The 25,980-nt window shown below is 40.0% G+C and overlaps 1 protein-coding gene across 6 annotated transcripts in view; it reads right to left on the bottom strand.

The window, feature by feature from the left end:
• The window catches only part of dtnba (dystrobrevin, beta a), a 540,419-nt gene that overhangs the window by 194,258 nt on the left and 320,181 nt on the right, over nt 1-25,980 (bottom strand). The window lies entirely within an intron of this gene.

A 25,980-nucleotide genomic window follows, 5' to 3' on the forward strand; every position in this document is an offset into this window, starting at 1 on the left:
AGTAAAAGGTAGAACTGAAGAAATAAAATAAAAGCACACATGATTTACATTCTTGAATAATAAAAGAAGCACAATGCAGTAAAATAAAATCATTAAGACAGCTCCAATCAACAAAAGAACCAGAACGTCAGCTTTTGCCTGTCTGAGTACATTATGTCTGTGCTAAAAGATTTCATCTTGACTTCTACTGTACTCGACAAGGTTAAGTGGCTCTATTATACGGTTTTTCCAAATAAGAAATTTTAAAGTTATAATACTGTTTTATCAGTAGATAATCATTAAGTGGCTCTCTTATATGGTTCTTCCAAATCAGAAATTTATAGTTATCATAGATTGTTTTATCAGTAAATAATCATCCATAGGATTACTGAACATTTTGATGTCGACAGACTTCAGACAACATTGGATATTTAATGTAAACAATTTTCCATAAAACCGGAACACATACTTTCATATAATGCCTCATCATATCTTAATTTGAGTTCCATTGCAAAATTCACACACTGTCCTTATTTTATCTGTGCGTTTATTAATTATGTCATCTGTATTTCTAACAGAATCTGCCTGTCTGTTTTTGACTCCTAATTCCTCTCTCCCACCTGTGATTAGACTGCTCTATTTCCCTGAGCACAAGGGTGCAATTAAAGTGTGACAAGCTGAGCTAAATATTTTCCTATATAAAACATCACTGGAATTTATAATGGAAGAAATTGACAAAGGAAGTGCATAAAGCCTTAAGATCATCAATACATTATTGATTAGTAAAAGATGTGACAAGTCACCGAATAGTCTCTCTTTAATAGTTGTTCAATATCAATGACTCATCAGTTCAACATGACGTTTCTTAGTTAATTGCTGTTTCTCATTGGCTTATAGGGTCTGATTTTTTCATTCTGAAGTATATATGATTACTTCTTTTAAACAGGTATGTGTGTGTGTCCGAGATTCCCACAATATGTTTGTATATCAAAAGTTGTGTCATAAAAGCATGATCTTCGGTTGAACCATCAATCTGTGTAAGATTTCAGTCAGATTAACCAAAGATGCTACTATAGGTCTCAGCGTCTCTGGGTCAGGAACAAACAAAAATTGGCCAGGGTTTCCAGTTGTGAACGATGTCCTGTGATCTTTGGTGAATGTGTATGTATGTGTTCTGATGGGATAATATCAGGTGTGATGCCTCATTTAGTCATATAGTTAACGGGGACTATGTATTAGAAGACAGCATGAGGAAGACTGACAAAAGTAAAACAATTCTTTCAGAAAAATCTGTCCCTATTTATTAGAAATCAAGGAGTTCTGAAGAAAATGAAATAAAGCAAATCAATGCTCGAGTTCCCTTGTGCATTCTCATGCATTAGTAATCTATTTTCTTGTACAGCATGTTACAATAACTGTTCAAGTTATCACAGTAGTTTAGAGAGCACCACAAGAAACAACATAACCACAAACACTTGTTCCAAATGGACAACTGGGTTTTTTAAACTCAGTCAAAGGAAAGAATAGGAAGAGTTCAAGATATCTGGCTGGGGTGACTATCGGCTGGGACTAAATTCAGCAGCTATTCCTGCTCTTGATGTCCCAGCTGCTATTCTGAACAGGGCTGGAAATAGGGAGCCATAGCATTGTCTCAATCAAACAAACACACTGGGATTTTGTGTAACATTGGAATGGTACACCACAGGAGGCCGCTTGGCCCATTTCGTGTGCTGCCTCTTTGGTAAAGGTAACCGGTCCCTTGCTCATTTTCTATATCCCTGTATTCGTTGTTTACTTCTAGAGATAATCAAGCAATTCCCTTTGGAAAGGTTCACTGAATCTGCTTCTACTACACTTTCAGGTAATTCATTCCAGCTATTAAGAATTTGTTACATAATTCCTTTCTGTGCATCTTGGCTCTAATTCTTTTGTCGATCAACTTAAATCTGTGTCTTTACCGTTGTCACTGGAAACCATTCTCTGTACTGTAATGGACACTGCATAAGCCTGCAAAAATCACTCCTAATATGGGAGTTAACCTTTCTCCCAAATATAAAACTTGAACCCTCAGTTTGGGTGACCTCCATTTCAAAATGAGACATAAATATAGTAACACACATTAATGCTGCCTAGTTTAGTGAATAAATTAATTTTATAAAGATATTATTAATAAATAAAACATTTTAATAACCCATTAGATGTACTGCTTGGGGCGCCTGATGCAATGAATATACCCAGCTTCATTGACCTATGAGGACCATATCATACTTTCATCCACATAGAATATACAACAGCACAGCACAGTACAGGCTCTTCAGCCCTCTATGTTGTGCCAGCCTTTTATCCTACTCTAAGATCAGACCAACCTACATACCCTTCATTGTACTATCTTCCATGTGCCCATCCAAGGGTCACTTAAATGTCCCTAATGTATCTGACTCTATGACCATTGCTGGCAGTGCATTTCACACCCCCACCACTCTCTGCATAAAGAACCTACCTCTGACATCTCCCCTTAACCATTCTCCAATCACCTTAAAATTATGTCCTCATGATAGACATTTCTGCCATGGGTGGAATTCTTCCAATCTTCAATAGCTCTTTAATGACAGAAGTCTCTAATTTGTCAAGCAAATTCATCTGGAAAACATCTATGGGGATGGATGTAGCCAACATTTCAATTCTGTTTTCCAACTTCCCATCAGAAAAATCACAATAAGCAATATTCTCTGTATCTGCTCATATAATGGTCTATGGAGTTTGTAGGCTTCTGTCTAAGTGACATGCATCTGAGCTGATTAATATGGAATTTTAATCTAAGAGGTCCCTGAGTACAGGAGTTGGGAGGTCATGTTGTGGCTGTACAGGACATTGGTTAGGCCGCTTTTGGAATACTGCATGCAATTCTGATCTCCCTCCTTTAGACAAGACACTGTTAAACTTGAAGGATTCAGAAAAGATTTACAAGATGTGGCCAGGGTTGGAGGTTTTGAGCTATAGGGAGACACTGACTAGGCTGGAGCTGTTTTTCCTGGAACCTCGGAGGCTCAGGGGTGACTTTATAGAGGTTTACAAAATCATAAGGGGCATGAAGAAGATAAATAGACAAGGTCTTTTCTCTGGGGTGGGGGAGTCCAGAACTCAAGGGCATAGGTTTAAGGTGAGGGGGAAAGATTAACAGGGACTTGAGGCACAACTTTTTCATGCAGAGGATGGTGTGTGTATGGAATGAGCTGCCAAAGTGGTAGAAGCTAGTACAATTACAACATTTAAAAGGCATCTGGATTGGTATATGTACAGGAAGGGTTTGGAGGGATATACGCCAAATGCTGGTAAGTGGGATAAGATTAGGTTAGGATATCTGGATGGGTTGGACTGAAGGGTCTGTTTCCATGCTGTACAGCTCTATGACTATGACAGAATAAAGTAAATACATTCTACACACAAATTTAACTTAAAGGGCACAATGTAACCTGAGCATGATTGTGTAAAATGGAATGATACTCATACCCCAGTTGTTTGAATTTCTAGCAAGGATTGAAAAAGGACAGAGGAAGAGGAGGAAAAAAATGCACAGAACTAAGGAGAGAAGGCAAAATGTGAGACGAGATAAATTGCCCCTGCACAGAGACAGCACACACAGGGCCAAGTGGCATCCTCCTATCCTCTAATCTGTAACTCTACAGCTTTTAGGGATGTTTAGTTCATCAGTTAGTAATCTTATTCTGTTAAGCCTGTGTAGATGTTCACTCCCAATTTCTGAGCTTTGCTCTACTGCATTAAACTGACCCGAATCCAGAAACCATAACTTTTATAAATATCATTTAAAGATTTGAAATCCTGTTTGGAAGAATGGTGTATCCCAATGTCAACCAGGGAATTGTGTGAACATTCAGACACGAAACCTTTGATTTTCCCTTGCTTGATATCAGTCTGGGCACATCACAATCACTTGTCTTCCTCAAGTACATTAAATTGGTCTCTTGGTAGTGATTTGTCCTCTTACCATAAGTTTGGAATTCCAACACTCACTCACATTGTAGCAAACACTCACATTAAGGATTATTTCAAGCATTCTAACATGATTTAATTCCCTCAACCATCTGTTTTATTGATTCTGATTCAATTGCTTACTGACTGTTCAAATGCAAAAGACCTCATCAGCACAAAGTTTTCCACCAATGATCACCATGCGACATTAATGATAACGTTCTAATGATCAAATGTTCATTAGAGATTGATTAGCTCGATGGGTTAGTTTACTTAAAACAGTGAACCACATTACAAGGTTTGAAGCAGATGTTACAGCAAATCAGTTGATTTCTACATGTATGCAGCTTGCAGGCTAACTGGTTGGCAGGGTCGCAATACACCCAAAGACTTAAAGCACGTAAAGGTGAACTTTTTAAAGGTAAGGTACATATTTAAAAGTCTGCTGAATTATAATTATCCATTAATCAAAATCATTCAAATTAGATTATTTAGCAATTCTCACAGTGTTATTTGTGGAACCTTGCTGTAGGCAAATTGGCAAAAGCCTTTTCTTTATTCCAATAGTGACCAAATTTCAATAGGATCAAACTGATTTGACAGAATGATGGGATGTTCTGAGTTTTTGATGCACAGTGTATAAATGGAAGCCCTTCTCTGATTTCAATGTGTTTGGTTTTTAGTGACATCTCAACAGCTTCATTTTTTATTTGCACTAAGACCAGTTTTTGTTATTTGCAGATTTAAAAAAAACTACATTCAAATTCTCAAACTATCATATTCCATTTGATTACTAATCTATTAATAGGACCTTTGTGTCTTGAAGTTATGCTGTTACTGTCATTGGTAAGTTTTTGTGATTGAATGAAAAGCATCATCTTCCATTTCTCCATGGACAGCGGCTTCTACAGAGAGATCTACAGCAAAAATCATTAAATAATTTTCAACAGACTATAAAAATAAAATGGATGCCTCTGGTGATTTCAAGTCCATATTCTTTAATCTAAAACTTTTTAGTTTATTAGCTCTGATAATTACAATAAACTGCTCAGGAACCTTCTCATATTTGATAGTACTATCTGATTAGAGAATCTTGCATTTACTCTCAGATATTTATTTCCAAGGGATTTCCCTAACCATTCATTACATTTTTTGCAAAATTAATATTCCGAATATTTTTTGAAACTATGAATAAATGTTTTCTAAAAATACTAAGGAAAACAAATAGTTAAATCATTTAATTCAAAGTTTGGAATTTCTGATAAAGGACTGTTTCTTTCTACACTGATGCTGCCTGACCTGTTAAAATTACCAGCATTTTCTGTTTCATTGCAGACCTTCTTGTTTGGATCACCATTTTCATGCAATTTCCCAAGTTGTCTGGCCCCTCCTTTTAGATTTTCAGCAAAAAGAGTTTGGAGACTAAGCACAAGCACAGAAGTCTCATATCTCCAACCAGGCTCAGAATTATCAGTTAAACAACAGTTTAAATCAAGCAACGTCCTTTCACTTTTAGAAATTCAAATCCTGTGTGGCCTGAGTACCTCACTGCAACCTAATTAATTTCAACGGAGGTCTTAAAAGACATTGGCTTATTGCACATCAAACAAGGGTGTTATGTGAAGTGGAAATGTTATTGAGAGGCTAGAATGATGAAAATACTTTCAATAACATGGATATTCTACACCTACCAAAACAATGCCCAGAGCCTTGATTTTAGAATTCAGAAATCGAGTTTTCAACCAAAAATAATGTGTTGAATCAAGTTTCAAAGTTGAATCGAATTGTGACATGCATGTTGAATTATCAGTTCAGATTAGAGTCAGACTATCTTTTTCTCGCAGTTTTTACATATAAAATTTAAAAACAAAAAAATCTGACATGCAATTTTACACCATGTATGCCTCATACAACAAAGTATTCCAAAATATCATTGCGCATGCTATTGGACTACACAAATTATGCATACATAAGGCAATATATGAACATTAATTAAAGAGGCAGGCTTGTAATAGTACTCACTCAAGCCTGAAAATGACACAACACAATCACATGAACAGATTGATATTATTGCTGGGGCATATGCGAGATATGCATTCCGACACCGACTGATTAGATTAGATTACTTACAGTGTGGAAACAGGCCCTTCGGCCCAACAAGTCCACACCGACCCGCCGAAGCGCAACCCACCCATACCCCTACATTTTACCCCTTACCTAACACTACGGGCAATTTAGCATGGCCAATTCACCTGACCCGCACATCTTTGGACTGTGGGAGGAAACCGGAGCACCCGGAGGAAACCCACGCAGACACGGGGAGAACGTGCAAACTCCACACAGTAGTCACCTGAGTCGGGAATTGAACCCGGGTCTCAAGCACTGTGAGGCAACAGTGCTAACCACTGTGCCACCGTGCCGCCCACTGTTCATTGACTGTGATTACTAATGCAATTACAGTCACTGTTTGGAGAAGACTGCACAGAATCAAAATCAACGTAAGAAAAACGGTGTTTCCTTTAGCACTGTGTCAGTTGCTTCATAAACTTATCCAAATATTTCAGGATTCTGCCTCCTTACAAATATAGCAGGATCTCAATTACTGAGGGTAGAAACAGGCTGAGCAGAATTTGAACATGAATACCAAAAGAAAAAGCAATGAACACAATGATTTATTATAAAAAGAAACATCACAGAACACAGCATCAAAGGAAATTCAACCAATTATTTGGTGAAGTACTTGATGGTATTTGATTTACCTGAACAAACTGATGTTGGTTTTCATCCCACAGCAGCAGGTTAGAGAGCTGACTGATAGACAATGAACCTGATGCATTAAGCTTCATAGTATATTTATAATAAACTGTTAATAATTATTCTGATGATGATTGAAGATAATTAAAATGAGCATGGTAGCTGAAAATCTAGACCAAATAAATAGGGTGCTGACAATTTTGATAGGTTTGGGAAATGGGTATTTGTGCGTGGAATATTTCTTTGAAAACAATTTCTACTTAGTGCAGGAAACTAGAAACATGTTTATATGTTGTGTGTGTGATGTATGTGTGTTGGGGGGGGGACGGATCTATTAAATGTAACACAGCCTGACAGCTGTTGCTGATAAATCATGGAAGGACTGCAGTCACTGAGATGAGGCCATTGGAGACAAATACAGACTCAAGGTTGCATTGAGACTGTGCAAAGTAAAGCTAAGCAGGCTCAGTCAGAGTGGCAGCGAGCAAGAGCTGATTCCAATTAAGGTCCCATGCATGACAGGTTACATCAAGGCTCTTTGAAAGGTAAAGATGAATATGAGTTCTATAAACCCAGAATTAAGAGACTGTGTTAAAGTTCTAGGTTGACAGGTGCTATTTTCATTAAAACAAAAGGTTGACATTTTAAAGGAATGAAAGTTCAGTTGCAGGATATTGGAAATTGATGGAGATGGAGAAACTAAGGGGAACATTTATATTTAAGCAAAAGGTCATGTCAGATCCAAGGCAGCATTTAATTTCTCAGAGTCATGTTCTTCTAGAACTGATCACTGAAGTGTGCAGTTTTCCCTGCTTTACAATAGCTATCAACCACTTCAACCAGCATCTATCCCCACCATCACACTCCAGGCAATGTGCAAACTTTTAAAGGTTTTACAGCGGTGTTGCTTTTGGGCCTGAAAGATCAACAGATTTTTGGCTTGAGGATTGTTAACCTTGATTAATGTGTTCATCATTTCTCTGTCAAAGGCCCTTTCATGGAGGATGCTTCGTAAAGTTGGTCCATTGTTTTAACAAGAAGACATAACAACATCAAAACTAGGAGCAGCAGTAGGCCATTTGAACTGTTGAGCTTTAGTTAAAAATTTCATGAACTGTACGATGATATCCAAAGACTCACCAATAATTCCAACAACAATTTTGTTTCTCTTGAATGTTGACATCAAGGAGCCACAGTCACAGTACACCACTAATCTGTGGAGGTTGTCAACGGAATTATCTGCAGATTCATTGTTCTTTCAAGAAGTTGGTTATTCTTAAATCGAAGGAAGTGTTACGAGCTTGTAGAATTCCTTCAAAAATATCTGTGCCTTCTTTTATGCTCGGTGATTTATAACATCAGTTGTAATAAGCCCAGTTGTATACTATAGTGCACTTACTTGCTCAGTTTGAGATTTAGTTTTTAAGTTTGAAGCAATTCTGTATCTGAAAAATTGTTTCTTCAAGATATCAAAGCTTGTACTGTCTTTGGTGCATCTATGCTATTAAATCAGTTTGGTTATGTTATTTTTCCTGCCACATCGTCTCAGTTTGATTATGTTGTCCTTTTCCTTCCAGTATCTAAATGTAACTGCAGACCTGCCTTCAACACTTCTAAATGGTCATTGCTGTTCTATCTTTTTTGTTTTACAAGATTTTCATATATCCAGTACAGCAATGTTGTAGTATTCTTTTAATAAAATTAAATTCTGTATTAAAGCAATGCTGCACTTTCTTCTAATAAAACATTTAACTCTATGAAATGATAATACAGTAACTGCTTACTGTTGGTTTACTCATTGTATTTAAGGTCAAATTGGTGGTTTCTCAACTTATGCAGCATTATGTCTTACCAGGGTAACCGGAGATAAAGTCCTGTTGTCTAAGGCTGAAGATTTTGCAAAAATATGCAAAATTCCCCAAACTACCCGATTTTCAGGCCAAGTTTGAGAAAACACATGAACCAGGATTATTTATTCCTGCAGACTACATGCAACCAAAATGAACCACTGTTGAACTGACGAACTGCAGATGTCAAAGAACTGAATACAAACAAATTGCTGGAGGAACCCAACCAGTCAGGCTGCACCTGTGCAGTCAAAGTATAGTCGGTTAGGAGGGCTCACTGGGCTGGGAACATTAAGTCTGCTTTCTGTTCAGATGCTGCCAGACCTGCTGAGTTTCTTCAATTTCTGTTTTTGAGTCATTATAAACTAGTTCTTATAGACATGCTCACACACACACGGACACAGACACAGACATGGAAGAAAACATGGGTGTTATGAGCAAAGGGAATGACCGGGAAAGCAGTTCAGTGGGTCCCTGTTCACAGGATTCTCTGAGATGATTGTTTTTCTGATCAGAACATCACTTCTCAATCTTCCTTCACTAGATGCTGTCATTAGTTCTCAGGAGGAACAGGACAGCTGCTTCAAACTTGTAAAAGGATTCTGACCTGTTCATTGGAAATCACAGCTTACAACAGAAATAGGATTAAAAAGGTTTTCTTCCAGATGAAATGCCTCCTCCCGATCTTGTTCACAGTTCTGAGTTGTTCAGCCACCTGACAACTAATCACATTGTTGTTGACAGGCAGAAGACCATCAATAAGAGGTCATTTATTCACAGACCAATTAGCAACGTACTGCTGGCTGAATCTCGATTTGTACACAGCCTTGACTCTGGTACGACTTCACCTGGTGCTACTACTGTTTATACCAGCAGTGTGATACCAACAGCAGGCGGGCCAATTCCTGTATCAGCTGAGGTCATCATAAAGGTCCCACATTCTCACCCTCACTCCCCTGCTAACAGGGATTTTTAATATTATTTGCACGTCCTGTGAATATTAATACACAGTGCAAACCCTCTGTAAACACACTGCGCCTGTTTCAACTTAATAAAATTGGTGACAGCTATTTCTGGCTCATTTTTCAGGACAATATCTTCATCAATCAGAGGCACCTGTCTGGTTTAGTTTTTAAACAAAGCTTGTCAGTTTACTGTCAGCTTTCATTAAATGGTGCATTCTTCATGTCAATGGCTCAACAAAGCAGAGCCCACTTACCAATCAATTAGCAGGCTCCTGTCACACAGCATAAATGTTGGTTTCTTTGTGAATTATCCTGCTGAGTGTGAGATGTGCTTCCAAAAAATGTCTTTTTTCAGCAATAATTAAGCAATGGTACTTCATTTTAATTTATGAAACTCGCTTTGATTCAAGTACATGATCCAACTGAATATATTTATTTAGTTTAACAAGTTGAGCACTTGAATGAATTAAAGATGGGGATGAAATCAATGTTGATTCACTCCACGTAACCTCAAACCATTGTTGATCTTCAATATCTATCATCAAACAACAATAATCTTATATGATAAAAGCACTTCTGATGTCAAGTCAGAGAGTTTAAAGAACTCTAATAATAGAAAAGCACTTGTATCTAAAGTTCTTAAACTAATCTCTACAGTTTTCTTAAACAACGAGTTACTATTGATTGGATTATGGCATTGCATTTGTAGAGATGCTTTTTGCAAAGTATGGAAATGTGCGCTTCCACATTTGTTATCATGACATAAACTTTACGGACATAGGAAAATGGGAATTGGAATTGGGAGCAAACTCAAAGATGACGTGTCTGCAATCTCAAATCCGCTTTCTTATCTGTAACCCATAACCCGCAACGCTTTCATCCATGGAAAATCAACTTAACTCAGCAATGAATAAATTTAAAAACTCAGCCACACTGTCTTTCTGGGGAATACAATGCCAATGGTAATTAACTTCTGAAAACAAAACAATTGGACTGCTGCAAATTCAACTGAACAGTTTTTACTGAATTAATTAAATGGTTTCATGCAGGGAAGGTCATGACTCTTAAACTTGATTGAGAGTTTTCAGGAAATGACAAAGATGATTGATGTAGGCAAGGCAGTAGATACTGTCCATTTGGAGATTAGCAAGGCCTTTGGAAAGATGCCTCATGACAGGCTGATACAGAATATGATGTCATATGGGATCCATGGGAGCTAATAAGATGAATACAGAACAGGGTTAGTCATAGAAGACAGAGAGGAGCAGTGGAATGGTGTTTGTCTGACTGGAGATCTGGGACCAGTGGTGTCCTGCAGGGATCACTGCTGGGACTCCTGTTATTTGTAAAACAGTTATTTGGAGGAAAATGTTGGTGGCTTGAAAAATATGTTTGCGTATGACACAAAGGTTATGGGGGCTGCAGATTGTGAGGAGGATAGCTCGGTGAAAGAGCAGGATACAGACAGACTGGAGATTTGGGTAGAGGAATGGCAGGTGGGATTTAATCTGTGCAAATGCGAAATGATGCATTTTGGAAGATCGAATACAGGACGGACGTATACAGCAAATGGCAGAACCCATAGCATCAACATAAAGGGAAATCTAGATATACAGGTGCACAGTTCCCTGAAAATGACAACACAAGTGCCTAAGTGATATTAGCTATGACAAAATATTCGGCAAACTTAGCTTGTTTTCATTTGAATGCTGGAAGATGAGGGCGACCTGATAGAAGCTTACCGAAGTGTAAGAGGCACGGATAGAGTGGATCCTCAGCATCTTTCCCCAGGGTGGAAATGTCATTACTAAGGGACATAGGTTTAAAGTAAAAGACAGCAAGTTCCAAGGAGAATGGAGAGGCATGGGCTTTGCTTTTTTACATCGAGGGTGGGAAGTGTCTGGAATGCGCTGCCAAAGGAGATGGTGGCAGCAGATACAATAGCAATATTTAAGAGGCATCTAGACACATACATGAATAGACAGGGAATAAAGGGATACAGATGGTGTAAACGCAAAAGGTTTTTAGTTTAGAAAGATGTCACGTGTTAGTGCAGTCTTGGTGGGCTGAAGGGCCTGGTCCTGTGCTGGACTGTTCTCTGTTCTTTAACTCTGCCTCTTTCAAAGGGAGAAAGACATCAGTTTATCGCTTTCTGTCATTACATTTCTAGTTACTAACTGTCACAAGACAAAAACATTTTAAATGTCATCTGATTGCAGGTGGGAAAATTTCCAGAAGAAATAGGAGGAGGAATATAGGGCATCCAATGAATTGAACCTGTTTACTACTTGATAAGATCATGGATGACGGAGTTGCAGCATTAACTCCGTAGTGGGCGGCACGGTGGCACAGTGGTTAGCACTGCTGCCTCACAGCGCCTGAGACCTGGGTTCAATTCCCGACTCAGGCGACTGACTGTGTGGAGTTTGCACGTTCTCCCCGTGTCTGCGTGGGTTTCCTCCGGGTGCTCCGGTTTCCTCCCACAGTCCAAAGATGTGCGGGTCAGGTGAATTGGCCAAGCTAAAATTGCCCGTAGTGTTAGGTAAGGGGTAAATGTAGGGGTATGGGTGGGTTGCGCTTCGGCGGGTCGGTGTGGACTTGTTGGGCCGAAGGGCCTGTTTCCACACTGTAAGTCTAATCTAAACTCCACGTTCTCACCTGTAACACACAGTAACTCATGATTTGGAGATGCCGGTGTTGGATTGGGGTGTACAAAGTTAAAAATCACACAACACCAGGTTATACTCCAACAGGTTTAATTGGAAGCACTAGCTTTCGGAGCATCGCTCCGAGTGTGCTTCCAGTTAAACCTATTGGACTATAACCTGGTGTTGTGTGATTTTTAACTTTGTAAACCCTCGTTACTCAGCCTTGAATATATTTCAATAACTCAGCCTCCACTGCTCTTTGAAAAGAATTTCAAAGCCTAGTGATCCTCTAAAAGTAGAAATTTCTCATCTCTCTCATATTTGGGAGACCCCATAGTTTAAACTGCCTCATCTAGTTCTAAATTCCATGGTTAACAAAGGGGCAGTGCTCCGACAGCTTGTACATCCAGATAAACCTGTTGGACTATAATCTGGTCTTGTGTGATTTTTAAACTTTGTCCACTCCAGTCCAACACTGGCACCTCTACATTCTGGTTCCCTAATTCTAAATATTCCCAAGGCAGGAGACATCATTTCAGCATCTACCACGTCAAACTGCTTCTGAATTTTTAAAGTTGCATTAGATTGCACGGATTCCAAGGAGAGCGAGCCCATTGGATATAAAATTGGTTTGAAGGTGGGATGATAGAGGGAGGTGATGAAGGTAAGTGTTTCAGACTGAGGTCTGTGACCAGCGCTGTGCTACAGGGATCGGTGCTGGGTCCACTGCTTTTTATCATTTATTTCAATGATTTGGATCTGGACATAGGAGGTATGGTTAGTAATTTGCAGATGACACCAAAATAGGTGATATAGTGGAGAAAATTAAAATAGAAATTGCTGGAAAAGCTCAGCAGATCTGGCAGCACCTGTGGAGAGAAAAACCCTTCTGAGGAAGGGTCACTCGACCTGAAATGTTAACTTTAATTTCCCTTCACAGGGGCTGCCAGACCTACTAAGCTTTTCCAGCAATTTCTATTTTTATCCCTGGCTTACAGCATCCATAGTTCTTCCAGTTTTTATTTAGTGACTGGGACCTTGATCAGATGTGCTGCTGGGCTGGAGTTTAATTTAGATAAATGTGAGGTGTCACATTTTGATAAGGCACATCAGGACAGGACTTATACAGTTAATGATAGTGCCCGGGGGAGGGGTGCTTAACAAAGAGACCTTGGATTGCAGGTTCACAGTTTCTTGAAATTGAAGATATAGGTGGACAGGGTAGCGAAGGTGACATTTGGTATGCTGACCTTCACATTGAGTCGTGGACTTGGGAGATTATGTTGCAGCTGTATAGAACATTGGGTGAGGCCATTTTTGGAATACTGTGCTCAATTCTGGTCTCTCTGCTATAGGAAGGATGTTGTTAAACTTGGGAGATGCAGAAAAGATTTACAAGTGTGTTGCTGGTGTTGGAGGGTTTAAACTATAAAGACAGGCTGATTGGACTGGGTTTTTTTTCCCTGGAGTATCAAAGACTGAGGAGTGATCTCATAGAGGTTTATAAAATCACGAGAGGCATGGATAGGGTAAGTAGCCAAAGTCTTTTTCCTAGGATGGGGGAATCCAAAATTAGAGGGCATAGGTTTAAAGTGAGAGGGGAAAGATTTAAAAAGGACCTGAGGGATAACTTTTTCACACAGTGGGTGGTGCATGTCTGGAATGAGCTGTCAGAGGAAGTGGTGGAGGCTGGTACAATTGTAACATTTAAAAAGCATCTGGATGGGTATACGAAAAGGAAGGGTTTAGAGGGAGATGGGTCAAATGTTGGCAAATGGGACTAGGTCAGATTGAGATGTCTGGTTGGAGAGGACGAGTTGAATGGAAAGGTCTGTTTGCGTGCTCTATGCTCTATAATAAGCTTAGCATTAAACTCCATTGGATATAGGCTCAATCTTTTCTCTTAAACCAATCCTTTTGTTCTTTGAAACAGCCAAATGAACCTTCTCTGAACTGCTTCCCTGCAATATATCCCTCCTTAAGAGAGGAGAACAAAACCATAAATAGCATCCATTGTACACTCTCACAATGTCCTACAACATAGGAACAAACATTCCCTACTTTTAGACTCCATCCTCCTTGCTACAGATGGCTAATATTTAATGTGCCGTCCTGATTACCTGTTGTAATTATTGTACATACTTCAGTAATAGTCAAACTTTTTTTGACTACTTTTTAAGGTTAAATTTATAGAGTTGACTATTAAATGGATACTACTTTTGAGGGGCTGAAATTCATGCCTATCAAAATTCATACTGTACTATTAGCAGGGCCCAATTGATCTCTAGATGAATAAAGAAAACATTGGATAAACACATGGATGAAAATGGAATAGTGTAGGATAGATAGGCTTCAAATTGGTTCCACAGGTTGGTGCAACATCGAGGGCTGAAGGGCCTGTACTGCGCTGTAACGTTCTATGTTCTAAAAATAAACAACGAATTATGGTAATTCCGAAAACCCGGAGCAGAACACAACAGCCAGCAACTGGCAGACTGGACAGCTGGAGCAGGATGTGACGGCTGGCACATTGACTCATAAATGTTGATTTGTTATCTGTGAAGAACTAGGATTGACTTTTACACAAGATATGCGGAAAAGTCCAGATTATTTGGCCAAAAATAGGAGATCGACCTTTACGTGAGATCAATGATTACTTGTATATAAAAACTGAAAGAACTGTGGATGCGGTAAGTCAGGGATAAAAATAGAAATTGCTGGAAAAGCTTAGTAGGTCTGGCAGCATCTGTGAAGTGACACCAAAGTTAACGTTTCAGGTCCGAAGGAGTCCAGAACTAGAGGGCATATGTTTAGGGTAAGAGGGGAAAGATATAAAAGAGACTTACAGGGCAACATTTTCACACAGAGGGTGGTACGTGTATGGAATGAGCTGCCAGAGGAAGTGGTGGAGGCTGGTACAATTGCAACATTTAAGTGGCATTTGGATGGGTATATGAATAGGAAGGGTTTGGAGGGATATGGGCCGGGTGCTGGCAGTTGGGACTAGATTGGGTTGGGATATCTGGTCGGCATGGATGGGTTGGACCGAAGGGTCTGTTTCTGTGCTGTACATCTCTATCACTCTCTTTCTCTATGACCCTTGCTCAGAACTGAAGGTAGTTGGAAAAATGTTGGTTTATATGCAGAAGGTAGGTGGGTATGACGGGGTAAGGCGTAAATAACAGGTATGAAATGAGTCCAAAGAGAGAAAAGAACACTTGGACAGAGAAAAGAGTCGATAAAAAGGGTAAATAGATATTAATGGAGATGGTTAGTGGCTAACAAAGGGTGGTATGAAATGGCAGGCTGTGATAACAAGGCATGGTGTGCCATTCTTTTCAAAGAACTATTTGTCAACTACGAACTTCCTTTCATCAATCTGATTCTGATATTTTTTACATGTCCTACTGCCAATCAATTCTTCCATTTATCCCACTGAGAGGTGAAACATTAACTGGTCAACAGCTTCTCGCTTTCTGTCTCCTTCCTTTCTTGAACTGAGGGCTAACATTTGCAGCTTTCCAATCTGTTGAGACTTTCCAGAATTAAGGAAATTTTTAAAGATTATTCACAAACAATTGACCCTACCAACAATTTAACAGAGGCCTAAGGCTTACTTGCGACTGTAAAACAAACCTTTAAAATACATTGAAAGGTTGAACTATTTTTGTTACGTGCACTTGAGTAACAAAGCCATAAAATTGTTCGCAAAACATCTTGTATGATGAAGGAGAAATAAACTCTAATTTAGCAAGTTGCATCGCAGAGTTAGACCTTCCTTTCCATTCTTGAGGGGAATAAGATATTTATTGCCTGTTGCTAGCTGCCCTGAGGTGATCAAAGACCTTTCACTGTTACCCATTTTGTACAGTTTGACACAACTGACTGATTTACAGGGCAATGAAAATGGTGTGTATGTATATGTGTGTGCACACACACACACCAGATCTGCTAAACACAGCAGCTCAAAGGACCCTTTTACTGCTAACAACTTTTTTAAAGCTTAATTAATATTCTCAAGCTGTTGCGACAAGATGTTGACAACTTGCAGTCTCTGGATTATTACCCCAACCCTCTGAATAATTCATCCAATAGCATAACCAATAAACCATGGTATCCATTAACTTAATTAACTAACACAGAACTGTAGCCCAATGTGGGAAGTAGGAAACAATTTAATCTTCTAAATGGGAGGAGGAGGATTATTTAATGCGACCTCCTGGTAACCACATGGGAGGATGAGTGGTCAGGTGGAACTGGCTGGAATGTGTAAAAGCAATGGCAGATTAATGGCTGTAAAACCACGTGAAAACAGGCTGGAGTCAAATAACAAATTTAAAATACATTTATTTTCTTTTTAACATTTTCTTAAAGGGAGACAACTTTAACATTCTTTGACTTGAGTGTAAATGAGGTAAACAAGTCTCCCTCATGCAGTCTCTCAGTCACCAAATCAGTGACCTTCAACTATGAAGAAAGGTTTCAGGCTGATACCCAAATTCTGAGACTGTCCTTGCAAATTCTGAAAAAAAAAGGCTTTGTCAGGCCCATTTAAGCAAGATACGATTACAAAAACACAAACATTCTCTTCTTCCTCTACCCCCTCCCCCACCCCCCCCCCACCTCTCCGCCCCAGTTCTGACCCTCACTTTCACAGCATGCTGATGAATATTCTGAAGAAGGGTCACTTGACACCACAAACATTAACTCTGCTTTCTCTCCACAGATGCCAAGACCGGCTGAGTTTTTCCAATAATTAGTTTTTTGTTTCTGATTTATGCTGTCATGTGTTTCCAAGTTTGTCTGAAAGTACCCTAGATGTTAACCGTTCTTCACTAGAAAACCTGGACACTGCAACGATCATTTGACAATGTGGCATCACAGCTGAACACAGTTCAGTTCTGACTCAGCATCCAGATTTATCTCTTCCCCAGTGACTGGCTATCAGCTAAAGGCAGCTGCCCTGACATACTGTTTCTCTCTTTCTATGGTGTTGAAGTGTGGTGTAGTGCCCCATTTAGTTCAGGTTGGCTAAGTCAGTACAATACATTTCTACAAGCAGGTTCTTTCCCTCCCCCTACTATCACTGACGTCTAAACCTGTTGCAGCACCCTGCAGCAAAAAGAATATAGTCAGTGAGTGAATCACAAAATGATCATCCTGGAAAGGCAAATTTTCCGACAGCAATCTGTACAGGGAGGGTGGCCATTTATTGTGGGATAACTAGTCCTCAGTGATCATTTCACGGCGTTGCACGATTCTCTTTTCTGTTTGAAAAACCCAAGAGAACCTTCTAACTGATTTAATCCACCACGCTGCTGCAGACAATGCAGAATATAATTTATAATAGTTTCCAGATAACATTTGTCCCACTTGAATTTACTGAAGAAGGAGGTGTTGACCCAGAATTGCATAGAGAACATAGAAATGTAGGAATATAGGCACAGCAGTAGGGCATTCACTTCCTTAGCCTGTTACACCATTCAATGAGGTTAGGGCTGAACTGTGGCCGAACTCCATAGACCTCTCTTAGCCCATATCCCTTAATAGAACTGCTTAACAAGAAATTATGTCAAATTTAAAAGTAATAGCTGATCCAGCAAACTGTTGTTTGTGGAAGAGAGTTCAAAACCTTTACCACCCTTTGTGTGTAGAAGTATTTCCTAACATCTCTCCTGAATGGTCTGGCCTTAACGTTTAGACGATGCCCCATTTTTGGAAGTTGTTTATCTACCTTCTTTTCATAGAACATAGAAAACAGAGCACAGTATAGAACATTCAGCCCTTGATGTTTTACCCTACTCTAAGATCAAACTAACCTCCATACCCTTCACTGTACTATCTTCCAAGTGAATATTCAAATTTCCTTACATATTCTTAATGTCTCTGACTCTACTACCAACCCTGGCAATGCATTCCACACACCCACCACTCTCTGCATAAAGAACCTACCTCTGACATCTCCCCTGTACCTTCATCCAATCACCTTAAAATTATGCCCCCTCATGATAGACATTTCCACCCTGGGAAAAGGTCTCTGGCTATCCACTCTATGCCTCTCATCATCTTGTACACCTCTATCAAGTCACCTCTCATCCTTCATCACTCCAATGAGAAAAGCCATAGCTCCCTCAACCTTTCTTCATAAGACATGCCCTCCAGTCCAGGCAGCATCCTGGTAAACCTCCTCTGTACCCTCTCTAAAGCTTTCACATGCTTCCTATAATGAGGTGACCAGAACTGAACACAATATTCCAAGTGTGGTCTGACCAGGACTCCAAAGCTGCAGCATAACCTCACAGCTCTTAAACTCAACCTCCCTGCTAATGAAAGCCAACACACCATACATCTTCTTAACAACCCTATCAACTTGAGTTGCAACTTTGAGGGATCTATCTTCATGGACCCTAAGGTCCCTCTGTTCCTCCATACTACCAAGAATCCTGTCTTTAACCCTGTAATCAGGATTCAAACTTGACCTTCCAAAGTGAATCACTTTACATTTTTCCAGGTTGAACTGCATCTGCCATTTCTCAGCCCAGTTCTACATCCTGTCAATATCCCGTTGCAACCTACAACAGCCCTCCACACTATCCACCACTCCCCCAACCTTTGTGTCATCAGCAAACTTACTAAACACCCTTCCACTTCCTCATCCAAGTCATTTATAAAAATCACAAAGAGCAGAGGTCCCAGACAGGTCCCGCGGAACACCACTGGTCACTGAGCTCAAGGCTGAATACTTTTTATCTACCACCCCCTGTCTTCTATGACAGCCAGATTTCCCTGTATCCCATGCCTTCTTACTTTCTGAATGAGCCTACCATGGCGAACCTTATCAAACACCTTGCTAAAATCCATGTTCACCATATCCACTGCTCTACCTTCATCAATGTGTTTTGTCACACCCTCAAAGAATTCAATCAGGCTTGTGAGGCATGACCTGCCCCTCTCAAAGCCATGCTGACTATCTCTAATCAAACTACGGTTTCCAAGTAATCAAAAATCCTGTCTCTCAGAATTCTCTCCAATAATTTGCCCACCACTGATGGAAGACTGACTGCTCTTTAATTCCCAGGATTATCCCTATTCCATTTCTTGAACAAGGGATTAACATTTACCACCCTCCCATTGTCTGGCACTCCTCCAGTGGACAGTAAGGAAGCAAAGATCATCACCAAAGATGCAGCAATCTCTTCCCTCACTTCCTGTAGTAACCTTGGGTATATCCCGTCTGGCACAGGGGACTTATCCATCCTGTTTTTCAAAACTTCCAGAACATCCTCTTTCTTAACACCAAACTATTTGAGCCTATCAGCCTGTGTCATGCTGTCCTCACAAGCAACAAGGTCCCTCTCACTCGTGAATGTTGAAGCAAAGTATTCCTATTACCTTGAATAATTCAATTAGATTACTCTTAAACTTTTAAATTCTAGAGAAAACAGACCAAATGGTATAATCCCTACTCTTAATTTAATCCCTGTAGTCCAGCTATCATTCTTGCAAACTTGCATTGTACTCCCTCCAAGGCCAAGCTGTCCTTCCTCAGCTGTGGGGCTCAGATCTGCTCTCAGTTCTCCAAGTGGGGTCTAACCATCTTTTGTATAACTACATCCTAACTTCTGCATCCTTATACTCCAGCTCTCTCAACAGAAAGGTCAACATTCCCTCAGCTTCCTTGATTATTTTCATGCCTGTTTATGACATGTTGAAGATTTATGCATCCAACCCCCAGATCTCTTTAAGCATCCACTGTATTAAACTTTATATCATCAAGAAAGTACCCTGATCTATCGCTTTTGACCCAAAATGGGCAGCCACACAGTTTGTAGAAGAGTCACTGGACCCACAATGTTAACTGAGATAAATGTTTATTGACTGCTGCGAGAAGGTAACTAACTTAGACTTTCAGGACGGAGTGACTGATGTAGGTCACCTTAATTGAAGCAAGCACTTAATAAGGTCTCTTGCAAAAAACTAATAGGTAATACTATCCTGCCTAATATTTGATAACCCAGCACAAAATGAGGAGCAAATATGAAATTATCTCGACACACTGTTCAATGTTAAACTATTAGGTGAGTTAAATTAAGCAGCAGTGAGTTGGAGAATGGCTACACTTTCTCGCTACAGTATGAATATGGATACCAAGTGAAGTGACTGTAAGTAGATGTTTCCCTCCCTAGAATGGCATGGGAAATGGCAAAAAAGTTGGGAAAACACAGCAAGAATGAAAACAACTGAAACTTATGTTGAGTCCTCGGACTTGCCTAACTCTTCCAGGTCACCTACACACTGGGACACAAACACATCCTTTGAATCTAAGAAAGACACATTTTAGAGCTTTTAACTTGATTACCTAGTCTTCTCACATTATGCTTATTTGGAGATTGATAGCACCTTTGGCTTGCAGTTCTTTTTAGTGCAGAGGGAGACAGAACCAGCTTGGATTATGGATCCGTCAAGAGAATGATCGTTTGATATGTCTATGTGATATACTGTGCTATACCAGGGCATAAGCTCGCAGTTTATGTGGCAAGTGTTTCAACCAAATGGCCCATCTGAAAGTCAGTGGGGAGCTATCCTTCAAAGGGCTCAAAGGGTCAACGGTCAGTAAAGGGGCACATCCAATTCCAATCCAGGAAACTCCCCACGGTGATTCAGACACTTGTTCCTCCCAGAGTTTGAGGACTGTGCACTGACTCTGTAGGGAGTGGGCCATGGTCAAGCCTCGAAGAACAACTAGTCTGCGGATTACACTTGGATTCTGTAGTGAGACAAGCGGGGGACCTGTGTATGCTGAAAGAGCAGTTTGAGATGATGTAGGATAAGGAGAGAATCAAGAGAGGTGATGAAGTGTCCCCAGTGAGTACTTAGGAATGAGCAGGAAAGGTTAATGGCTTGGGAGGATGAAGCAGATGAGAACCACAGAGAAGACAAGATCCATACAAAATAGAGTTATGATCCATGAGAGTTGCTGAGGTGTGTTTGCAGTGACAGAGGCAGAATGAGTAGTGATGGTCCTGTTAGTGCAGAGAGAAAGTACCGGTACTTACTTACCCTTGGGGAGTGAACTCGATCATAATGCTTCTTCCTGCACTGCAGGTACTCCGTTTAACCTGGGCACTGCACTGACCCAGGTCACTACCTGAGCTCAGGCTGCCTAGGTGATAGAGCCTGTTTTAGCAGGAAGCAGGAAAGAGGGCTGTCCTTCTCTGCACCTAACACCAGCACCTCCAAGTCCCTGTCTGCAAACCCAGGAGTGAGCGACCATTTCCTGAATGATAGTGATATAGCATCACGGAGTGAGCAATGGTCTCCAGATTTTCTCTTTTTAGACTCCCTACGGTGTGGAAACAGACCCTTCGGCCCAACAAGTCCACACCGACCCTCTGAAGATATCCAACCCAAATCCATTCCCCTTCCCTATTATTCGACATGAACTCTTGACTAATGCACTTATCCTGTACATCACTGAACACGATGGGTAATTTAGCATGGCCAATTCACCTAACCTCCACATCTTCAGATTGTGGGAGGAAAATGGAGCACTCGGAGGAAATCTACACAGACACTGGGAGAATATGCAAACTCCACACAGCCAGTCACATGAGGCTGGAATCAAACCTGGGACCCTGGTGCTGTGAGGCAGCAGTGCTAACCACTGAGCCACCGTGCCACCCTATGATCTGCAGTATCTGAAGTAGCAGCATCAATGCTGGAAGCTCCTGACAATACTGAGCTCTTCCACATCCTCCTACTGCATGATTCCCTGGGAAGGGTGAACACAGGGGCATCACAAATAAGGTGAAGAGCAGATGATTGTGTGAGAAAAGCTGCTATGAGCTATATGGTGGGCAGGGCACCACAAATCTCACTTGATAAACAGTTTGGCTGAAAATGGGATCATTCAGCCGTTTAGTTGTTAATGTTTTCATGCAGATAGTGGTGCATATATGGAATGAGTTGCCAGAGGAAGTGTTGGAGGCAGGTGCAGTTACAACATTTAAATGGCATCTGGATGGGTATATGAATAGGAAGGGTTGAGGGCGATATGGACCGGGTGCCGGCAAATGGGACTAGATTAGGTAGGATATCTGGACAGCATGGATATGTTGGACTGAAAGGTCTGTTTCCATGCTGTATAACTCTATGACTTTAATAACAAAGGGGAATGGTTTCTTGTGTGCTAGAGTAGTGAAATCCTCAATATCTTTTCCATTTAAAAAGGAACCTTTCCCCATCCCCAAGACATTCTGAAAGGAGCACAACAGCAAAATATAAAACGGGGCCTGTGATTGAGAATTTGATCATTATGGCTGCAGGGGACTCAAAATATGGCACAATAAGGATATTAATGAGATCATGCAGGAGCAACATATGGGTGTGATTACAGATAACTGATTAACTCACTCAACATGAATAATGGTGAAGTGAAAGTAAAATGGGAAACTTAATTTTATTAATCTTTAACAATACTCTGGAAAAAAACTCTCCAATTTCTTTATGAAACAGCACTGCTGTGTAGAAAGAAGTGGCAGCCAATTGTGTATTGTGAAGTCTCAGTACCAAAACTTAGATAAATGTATCATCAAGCTGTCCTGGTGATGTGTGTTGAGGCATGAATGTTAGCTTCAGGCCTAATTTTCTTCAAATAAAGTACCAGGAAGACATTTACATGCGCGTAAACTGGAAGACAGAGTCACAGTTGAATGGGTCATCTTAACCGCAGCATCTCCAACATCACAGCCTTTCCTCAGTACTGCACAAGTGTCAATCTGGGTAATGTACAATATGTTCCACACTTGTAGCTTAAACTGCCAAATTTCTGACTCAAATACTCAGGAGAGGCAAGAGCAGCAACACTGAACCAAGATTGATGCACAAGAACAGTGTAACTGATTTCAATGACAGTTATAATGGGTAAAAATTCTCCAAAGATCAAAGTACAATTTTGTTTTGCAAAGCAAATAATTCTTACATTAAACATGAAAGAACCTAAAGGATTCTTCCAGTTCCAAAACAATGTCAATTGGATGAACTGAAGTTTAAGTTAAATTTTTCTGTGCAAACATTTTTTCATAAATCGGTGATATTTTTCTCACTGCTCAACATTAATCTGTCCATTAGCTCGTCTACTCATTTTCCTTACAGAGTTGATCTTCTGCATCATAGTGATGCAGTGATACTGCAAAGTGATGTGAAAGCAAATTCTTAGTAACGTCCCAAATCATAATTAAATCAGCTATACTCCCAAAAACAACACGCTCACGGCCTGCTTTATACATCTTGATAGACTTTCAGTCTCTTAATTCTGAAAAATAATGTGCATAGGGCATTTCAGCTCAAGTCCATGGTGGAAATTTCTGCAAATAAATTAATATCTTTACAGACACTTTATTTTAATCTTAATAGAATCAGTCAAGGAATTTGTGTGGCAGAGAAAATTAGTAATAGCCTCTAGCCTATTGGGAGAAACATTCAATGCTATATTCGATTGTAGCATCTATCACTCAGTTACAGCTCTATGACTCATAACTATATAAAAAATACAAGCCAAGCCAGAGGAAAGTATATAGATGGGCAAATCAATTTAGTACTCCTCTTTCTGATTTGAATATCTATAACTCAACCAAGATCTTGGGTCCATTTCTGAGGAAGGGCTTACACCTAAAACGTTGATTGTCCTGCTCCTCAGACGCTGCCTGACCTGCTGTGCTTTTCCAGCACTACACTCTCGACTCTGATCTCCAGCATCTGCAGTTCCTTACTTTCACAATACAGGTGATCCCATCACACTATACACTCTCACATACAGACACATACTTACACAGACCTTCTCTCATACACACGCTTTCTCTCGCACACACACTCTCTCTCAAGTACACACACTCTCCTTCTCTCAACCCTCCATACGCACACACTCGTGCATATAAGTCTATGGGGTGAATTTGCATATGAAGATCTGTATTTGCAAATACATTCTACTTTGTTCAAAAAGCAATCTGTAGTCAGTTAGTCAATGTGACATTTTATAAATTCCTCCTTTGGAAATAAAACCAGCCTGACTCCAGGTGAAGACACAGGCAGACTCTAAACAAGGCCTCACACCTACAATGCATGTCTGACCCAAACGTCACCTCTTTTATACCGACAAAGCCTTCTGTTATCTCGGGGCAGTGACTTAAAATAGATTCTAGGATTTATATATTAATCAATCGAAATCTGCATCTCAATTCTAACTGCTTTAAGACTGAACAACTGTCTAGGTTTGTTCAAGACATTCGCATCAGTTGTATGATCTTTTGATCTTTTGAATTCTGTGCCTGATGTCTTCTTCCTCAGTAGCTGTCTGGAGGAGGAGCAGGGCTCTGAAAGCTTGTGGATTCAAATAACCCTGTTGGACTATAACCTGGTGTCATGTGAGTTTTGACTTTGTCTGCCCCAACCCAACACCGGCACCTCCACATCATTTCTATAACTTCAACCTCTCCCAAATTATCAAAATTATCTTGAATAAATGTTACCCAAGGAAAAAGTGTTCATATCAGGATGTACTTATAACATTTAGAAATTGTTACAACACATCATTAGTTCATTCTAAATTGAACCAATTCACACCAATCGAACTCAAAGTGGTTCTTTGGTTCCTCTCCTACAATAGCAGGGCTGCTTGGCTTTGGTCAAGCCAGGTCAACAAATTCTGCTCTTCCCGTTGCAATAATCTGGCACTGTTAAACAGTAGCTACTATTGGAGAGGACATAGAACAGTCCACACATGAACAGGCCCTTTGGCCCATTATGCCATTCTTAACTTATCTCTGTATTTCCTGCCTGTACATGTGTTTGTCTAAATGCCTCTTAAACTATGATATGGTATCTACTTCTACCATCTCTCCTGCACCTACCACCCTCTGTGTAAAAAAACTTGCCTCACCCTTCCATTTAAACTTTCCCCTCTCATCTTAAAACTAATATTTTACATTTCCACTCTGGATAAAAGGCGACAACAATCCACCCTAACAATGCCTCTCATAACTTTATGTATTTCTATTCTCAAGAGAACTTATTCTAGTTACATTAATCCCTCAAAGTTCAAGATGAACACATGTCCTGTATCTGCAAGACTAAGTCATGAATGATCTACAGATGAACAAGACAAATTAAACTTGATAATTCACATTTCTAAGTAAGAACTTCCCCCACTCCTCAGCAGTAGCCAGTACAGTTTCAGTCAAATATACTGTATATGATGAGACACAAAAAAATGAAAGATGAAGCATGGAAATATACTGGCCAAAACAAAAATGACTATTTGTCTTTCAACCAACATTGATTTGGTGGGTTCAATTATTTTTTCTAATCTCAGTTGTCATTGTTAATTGTAGGTCTCAGTTGTCCATATGCTGGCTAACAGACCAAGCTTCCAGCTTCAAAGCATCTTTCAGAGCTGCTTGACAACTTTTACTTTCATAAATACATGACGAAATGTGTCTATCATATTAATGAGCCAGGCCTTGAAGGTGTTTCCCCAAAGACAGAACATTAATCAGTAAGTTACTTTTCCCTAATATCAAATGTTTTCTCGATCCCAGTTCCAGAGGCTTTAGCAGGAGTTGTCAGGTATTGTGCTCCCCTCAGATTGCTCGTGCAGAGGGATGAACAGCAACACTCGAACTTCAAACAGAATGCTGTGACTTCAATCCAGTTAGTACATTTAAAAGTTAAATTTTAATGAAGGAGAATTACAGCAGTAACTGCTGGAAAATCTCAGCAGGTATGGCACTTTATGGGGAG

This window comes from Hemiscyllium ocellatum, chromosome 3 (assembly GCF_020745735.1).
Source record: "Hemiscyllium ocellatum isolate sHemOce1 chromosome 3, sHemOce1.pat.X.cur, whole genome shotgun sequence".
In the NCBI taxonomy this organism is placed as follows: Eukaryota; Metazoa; Chordata; class Chondrichthyes; order Orectolobiformes; family Hemiscylliidae; genus Hemiscyllium; species Hemiscyllium ocellatum.